Source organism: Salmo salar, unplaced genomic scaffold (assembly GCF_905237065.1).
Source record: "Salmo salar unplaced genomic scaffold, Ssal_v3.1, whole genome shotgun sequence".
In the NCBI taxonomy this organism is placed as follows: domain Eukaryota; kingdom Metazoa; phylum Chordata; class Actinopteri; order Salmoniformes; family Salmonidae; genus Salmo; species Salmo salar.
Genome location: NW_025547652.1, coordinates 50,001 through 57,500, shown reverse-complemented (window position 1 = coordinate 57,500; position 7,500 = coordinate 50,001). Strand labels below are relative to the sequence as shown.

Genomic DNA, 7,500 nt, shown 5'->3' with positions numbered 1-7,500 from the left:
TCTGTATTGCTTGTTGTTGTTGTCTGAGCGCCGTACTCAGATTATTGCAAAGTGTTTTTTAAAATCTGATACACTTCCTTAATGCAACCGCTGTATCTATAATTCTTTGAATAACAGTTTAATATTTTATCAACGTTTATGATGAGTATTTCTGTAAATTGATGTGCTGATTCACCGGAAGTTTTGGGAGGCAAAACATTTCTGAACATTACACGCCAATGTAAAATGGGGTTTTTGGATATAAATATGAACTTTATCGAGCAAAATATACATGTATTGTGTAACATGAAGTCTTATGAGTGCCATCTGATGAAGATCATCAAAGGTTAGTGATTAACCTGTTAGGGCTAGGGGGCAGTATTGACACGGCCGGATAAAAAAACGTACCCGATTTAATCTGGTTACTACTCCTGCCCAGTAACTAGAATATGCATCTAATTATTGGCTTTGGATAGAAAACACCCTAAAGTTTCTAAAACTGTTTGAATGGTGTCTGTGAGTATAACAGAACTCATATGGCAGGCAAAAACCTGTGAAGATTCCATGCAGGAAGTGGCCTGTCTGAGAAGTTGTGTTTCATCTTGGCTCTTTTTATTGAAGACTGAGGATCTTTGCTCGTAACGTGACACTTCCTACGGCTCCCATAGGCTCTCAGAGCCCGGGAAAAAGCTGAACGATATCGATGCAGGCTCTGGCTGAAACACATTATCGCTTTTGGCAAGTGGCCGATCAGAGGACAATGGGCCTAGGCGCGTGCCCGAGTCGACCGAATGCTTTATTTTCTTTCGTCTGTTTACCTAAACGCAGATTCCCGGTCGGAATATTATCGCTTTTTTATGAGAAAAATTGCATAAAAATTGATTTTAAACAGCGGTTGACATGCTTCGAAGTACGGCAATGGAATATTTAGAATTTTTTGTCACGAAATGCGCCATGCTCGTCACCCTTATTTACCCTTTCGGATAGTGTCTTGAACGCAACGAACAAAACGCCGCTATTTGGATATAACTATGGATTATTTTGAACCAAACCAACATTTGTTATTGAAGTAGAAGTCCTGGGAGTGCATTCTGACGAAGACAGCAAAGGTAATAACATTTTTCTTATAGTAAATCTGACTTTGGTGAGTGCTAAATTTGCTGGGTGTCTAAATAGCTAATTGTTATGCTTTTTGTGAACGTTTATCGTGAGTAATTTAGCAAATTCACCGGCAGTGTTCGGTGGGAATGCTAGTCACATGCTAGTCACATGCTAATGTAAAAAGCTGGTTTTTGATATAAATATGAACTTGATTGAACAAAACATGCATGTATTGTATAACATAATGTCCTAGGGTTGTCATCTGATGAAGATCAAAGGTTAGTGCTGCATTTAGCTGTGGTTTGGGTTTTTGTGACATTATATGCTAGCTTGAAAAATGGGTGTCTGATTATTTCTGGCTGGGTACTCTGCTGACATAATCTAATGTTTTGCTTTCGTTGTAAAGCCTTTTTGAAATCGGACAATGTGGTTGGATTAACGAGAAGTTTATCTTTAAAATGGGACATAATAGTTGTACGTTTGAGAAATTTGAATTATGAGATTTTTGTTGTTTTGAATTTGGCGCCCTGATATTCCACTGGCTGGTGAATAGCGTCATTTCCCAGAGAGGTTAAATAAATAAGGTTGGTTCATTAGACACCATTGGTGGGGCATAAATGTGTGTGTGTGTGTGTGTGTGTGTGTGTGTGTGTGTGTGTGTGTGTGTGTGTGTGTGTGTGTGTGTGTGTGTGTGTGTGTGTGGGAGACGTACCCACAGTAGACGTGGCGCTGGTCAGTAGAGACTTCCCCCAGGAGCCCCATCCACCCCAACCTTTCCCCTTGACCTGAAGAGAGTCCTACACACACACACACACACACACACACACACACACACACACACACACACACACACACACAGACACCACACACACGCACAATATAACATCACCACAACGACAACAACATGACATCACTATGACGACAGCCAATCAGCCAATCATACCTCTTCCTCCCCCTCGGGAGCAGCGGTCTCCGCCTCCAGGCTCACCAATTGGCCACACTCAGTCACCTGCTCCTCCACGCCGCCCCCCGATTGGTCAATAGGAGCCTCATCTCTGTCGTCCCCGGTCACTTCCTCTCCCGACACCTCATTGGCTGGCTCAGAGCCCTCGGAACCCTCCGCGGCCAACGAGGACTGGAGGATGGGTGTGGGAGGCGGGAGAGCTGTTTGTGTGTCTTCTTCTGCGGGGTTGTGGTCGGTGTGGGGGGGGTCAGAGAGGGGAGGGGGGTGGATATGGGGGGTTGGATTCAGACATGTTCATCTGGAGAGAGAGAGAGAGGGAGGGAGGGAGGGAGGGAGGGGAAGAGCAAGAGAGAGGGGGAGGGGAGCGAGGGAGGGACGGGGGGAGAAGAAGAGCGAGGGAGGGGGGAGGAGAAGAGCGAGAGAGGGGAGGGGAGGGAGGGGGAGGGAGGGAGGGAGGAGGGAGGGAGGGAGGGAGGGAGGAGAGGGAGGGAGGGAGGGAGGGAGGGGGGAGAGAAGAGCAAGAGAGAGGGGAAGGGGAGCGAGGGAGGGAGGGGGGGATGAGAAGAGCGAGAGAGGGGGGGAGAGGGAGGGAGGGAGGAGAAAAGCGAGAGAGAGGGTGGGGTGTTTTTTAATAGTGACTGATTTAGTCCAGTAAAATCTGTGGTGTATTCACTAGGAACCAAACGGGGAGGGACACTACCTGAAGTTGTCCAATAGAAACTCATTTTCGTTGCAAAAAAACGCAGCTTGTTTGGACTAAATGACCCCAGTAGTGTTGAACATTGACGTTTAACAATCAACTAAAATTAGCCAGTGAAGATGAGAGAAACACAAACAGTACTGTCTTCCTCGGTGCGTTCAGCAGGACGCAACGTTTTGTTACGTTCAGATAGAAATACGCTATGGAGAATTGCTATCTGAAATGTTTCCCGAAACGTTTTTCCTAATGAACATGACCCCCCCCCAGGTCTTCGCTACAGTCAGTTCTATTCCACTGGTGTATTACCGCCATCTAGCGGTCACTTCATATCAACGCATCGACCACTACACTGTTTTTCCTTTGGCCAGAAGACTGACAACGAATCTTTCAGTCTCAAAAAACATTATTAATAAATATCATTTGAAAATAAATTTAAAAATAAAGAAATACTGCGATATGTTTGGACATACAACAAATAAATACACAAGTAAGTTTAATTATCCTACAAATAGATAAAAAATAACTCACTAGTTTTCACTTTTACAAACGCGGATTGTGTAAGTATGTCTGTAGCAGGTTACTGTCACTGAGAGGACAATGGAAAAAACCCTAATTCAATAACAGCGCGGTTTGGTATCTATGTATCTATGATAAATGACAGTGCATCTCACCCGGTTAGTCTCGCTGCTGACAACTCTCTCTCTCTCTCTCCGCTAGACGCGCTCCTTCCGCCCCGCCACGTAGACAGCCCCGGGAGATCCGCGTGTTGTCTGTCGGTGGCTATGGGAGGTGACGTCACCCCCCGGGAACGCGTCAGACAGGGAAGAGGAAGAGAGAGAGGAAGAGAGAGAGGAAGGTCCATCTCGGAGGAAAAACGTGTCTCCTTCCAGCAGGTGGCGTTTTGTTTAGTTATGGAGGTCAATAAGAGTCCGATTTGGTCAACAACAACAACAACAACAACTGAATGGTTTATTTACTACGAGAGGTTTATTTTATATAATGTAAGTTTCGTAATGCTTTAAGTTGTTAGGAATGTACCTTTCAATTTAAGGGGCTTTATTGACATGGGGGAAACATATGTTAAATATTGTCAAAGCAAGTGAAATAGATAATAAACAAAAGTGAAATGAACATTAAAAATGAACAGTAAACATTTATACTCACAGAAGTTCCAAAATAATAAAGACGTTACAAATGTCTAAACTCTCAATTATTTTGGACGACCTTAAAAATAGATCATTTAAAATAGCTGGATTGTCCCAGCAAGTCATGCGCGGCTCGTTGGTCTAGGGGTATGATTCTCGCTTAGGGTGCGAGAGGTCCCGGGTTCAAATCCCGGACGAGCCCTCGTTTTCCAAAGTGCCTGTTTTTTGTACAAGTTGCAATTATTACTGTGTTTTTATTAAGAGATGTAGTGAAAAATGTATATTGTCCAAATGATATAGCCATCTAATGTCACTACAGAACATATTATGCAGTTGCTATTGTAAAATTACCTCGACTAACCTGTAACCCCAGCACACTCCCTTACGTGTCTTAACTCTTCTTGAACTGCACTGTGTTGTTAAGAAAATATTTACCAATTAAACTAAAGTAAAATGTTATAAAAAGTAACACAGTAAAATAACAATAACGAGGCCATATACTGGGGCTATATGGCCTCGTAAACTAAAGTAAAATATTTTAAAAAAATAACACAAAATATTAAAATGTTATGTAGTGTTTCTTTTTATAATTTTTCACTTTAGTTTATTTTGTAAATATTTTCTTAACTCTTCTTCAACTGCACTGTTGGTTTAAGGGCTTGTCAGTAAACGTTTCACGGTAAGGTGCAACACTTCCTGTATTCGGAGCATGTGACTAATAAAGTTTGATTCGATTTGAAAACGTATGCCTTTCCACTGCTTACATAATCTACATAATATATATTCAATGTTTTTATTAAATGCATCTTATTTCTTAACGTCTAAATTTAGAAAAAAGGGGAGAGTAACACACACACACACCAATATGACACGTGTATCAATATATAGGTTTATTGTGATATAGATATTTGTTTGTAAAACATTATGCAACATTTGCTGTACAGAATAATGAGTTCACAGTTTGATATAGAATGGTCATACGGCACACTCTCCCATTTGAATTGACAAAACCTACTTAAAATACAAGATAAGAGTTGAATACAGATTTCACAACTTTATAAAAATGTTTTATATAATTCATTGATAAAAATAAAAAACATAAAAATTCATCATGTTTTATAAAATACCTTTAATTGCCCATTTCAGTCTAATAATCATTTATAAAATATATTACAACAATTCATCATCATATTACATCTGCATAGTTAAAAAACAAAACGCAAACCTTGTGTGTGTGTGTGTGTGTGTGTGTGTGTGTGTGTGTGTGTGTGTGTGTGTGTGTGTGTGTGTGTGTGTGTGTGTGTGTGTGTGTGTGTGTGTGTGTGTGTGTGTGTGTGTGTGTGTGTGTGTGTTTCCCTCTCCTCAGGGTGACGGTAAGGACTGTGGGGTGTTAAAACTGTTTCCCTCTCCTCAGGGTGAAGGTAAGGACTGTGGGGTGCTAAAACTGATCCTGGGTCTGTGACTTGAACTGAGTTTAATAATGTTTCAATCAATACATCAACACATCATTCAACCAATCAACAAATTATTGATTGATTGATTGATTGATGAATGAAATGTGTTTGAATGAGAATGTGCTGATTGTCTGGTTCTGTGAATGGTTTTAAAGTGCTCTCTAGCTTCCTTTAGACTCTGTAGGCTCACTGGTCTCCACTAGTCTCCTCTAATCTCACTAGTCTCCTCTGGTCTCCTCTGGTCTCACTAGTCTCATTAGTCCCAGTAGTCCCCCTAGTCTCCTCTGGTCTCCTCTAATCTCACTAGTCTCCTCAAGTCTCCTCTGGTCTCCTCCAGTCTCCTCCAGTCTCCTCTGGTCTCCTCTAGTCTCCTCTAGTCTCCTCTGGTCTCCTCTAGTCTCCTCTAGTCTCCTCTGGTCTCCTCTGGTCTCCTCTAGTCTCCTCTAGTCTCCTCTAATCTCCTCTGGTCTCCTCTGGTCTCCTCTAGTCTCCTCTGGTCTCCTCTGGTCTCCTCTGGTCTCCTCTGGTCTCCTCTGGTCTCCTCTGGTCTCACTAGTCTCCTCTAGTCTCCTCTGGTCTCCTCTAGTCTCCTCCGGTCTCCTCTGGTCTCCTCTAGTCTCCTCTGGTCTCCTCTGGTCTCCTCTGGTCTCCTCTAGTCTCCTCTGGTCTCCTCTGGTCTCCTCTGGTCTCCTCTAGTCTCCTCTAGTCTCCTCTAGTCTCCTCTAGTCTCCTCTAATCTCCTCTGGTCTCCTCTGGTCTCCTCTGGTCTCCTCTAGTCTCCTCTAGTCTCCTCTGGTCTCCTCTGGTCTCACTAGTCTCCTCTGGTCTCCTCTGGTCTCACTAGTCTCCTCTGGTCTCCTCTGGTCTCCTCTAGTCTCCTCTAGTCTCCTCTGGTCTCCTCTGGTCTCCTCTGGTCTCCTCTGGTCTCCTCTGGTCTCCTCTGGTCTCCTCTGGTCTCACTGGTCTCACTGGTCTCCTCTGGTCTCCTCTGGTCTCCTCTAGTCTCCTCTAGTCTCCTCTAGTCTCCTCTAGTCTCCTCTGGTCTCACTGGTCTCCTCTAGTCTCCTCTGGTCTCCTCTAGTCTACTCTAGTCTCCTCTAGTCTCCTCTAGTCTCCTCTAGTCTCCTCTGGTCTCCTCTAGTCTCCTCTAGTCTCCTCTAGTCTCCTCTGGTCTCCTCTGGTCTCCTCTAGTCTCCTCTGGTCTCACTGGTCTCCTCTAGTCTCCTCTGGTCTCCTCTGGTCTCCTCTAGTCTCCTCTAGTCTCCTCTAGTCTCCTCTAGTCTCCACTGGTCTCCTCTAGTCTCCTCTGGTCTCCTCTGGTCTCCTCTGGTCTCCTCTAATCTCCTCTAATCTCCTCTGGTCTCCTCTGGTCTCCTCTAGTCTCCTCTAGTCTCCACTGGTCTCCTCTAGTCTACTCTAGTCTCCTCTGGTCTCCTCTAATCTCCTCTAGTCTCCTCTAGTCTCCTCTAGTCTCCTCTAGTCTCACTAGTCTCATTATATAGGCTATGTACAATACAGTCTGGCCACCAGAAGGTAACTTTCCTAAGTTGTAAATGTATATGGCTGCGTTTACACAGGCAGCCCAATTCTGATCTTTCGCCCAATCATTGGCAAAAAGGAGCTGATCTGATTGGTCAAAAGGTCGAATTAGTGGGAGAGGGGGGAGAAAAAAAGATCAGAATTGGGTTTCCTGTGTAAACGCAGCCATATCCACAATTCTGACGCCAGACGATCTGATCTACTAACAACATTATCCCTTGTTTGACACCTGGGTTACCCTCTCATCAAATCTGACAAGATGGCCGCCATTGGTTTGAGTGCGTTGTTGTTGATTTCTGTAAGCAGGAAGTCACCCTCTACCTGCCTTATATGATGATGTCATATTTCACGAGACCACCTTTTTAAAAAAAGAAAAAACCCCGGCTCAACGGGAAGTATTATCTTACAGAACAACAACAACAACAACAATAATTACAATAATAAACAGAATAATGATCATGATAATGCCCCCTGGATAAAAAAAAAAAGAGTTGGTTTCACATTTCTAGAATCAAAGACAACAAAGCCTTTGCCTTGTAATGGTTAGGGCCCCCCACAGTCCTGCCTGTGGTTAGGGACCCCCCACAGTCCTTCCACTCCTCTACCAGAGCCTGTGGT

At 43.8% G+C, this 7,500-nt stretch overlaps 1 protein-coding gene and 1 non-coding gene across 2 annotated transcripts in view; one reads left to right on the top strand and one right to left on the bottom strand.

Annotated features, from left to right (window-relative positions):
* The window catches only part of LOC106594418 (protein Noxp20), a gene marked incomplete at its 3' end in the record, with an annotated part of 6,864 nt that extends 4,527 nt beyond the window's left edge, over positions 1–2,337 (bottom strand). Inside the window, 2 exon segments of the mRNA XM_045711485.1 lie at positions 1,793–1,877; positions 2,024–2,337.
* Positions 2,338–4,019: 1,682 nt separating this feature from the next.
* trnap-agg (transfer RNA proline (anticodon AGG)) lies at positions 4,020–4,091 on the top strand. The gene has a single exon. It is a non-coding gene; the product is annotated as a tRNA-Pro (tRNA).
* Positions 4,092–7,500: the final 3,409 nt, after the last annotated feature.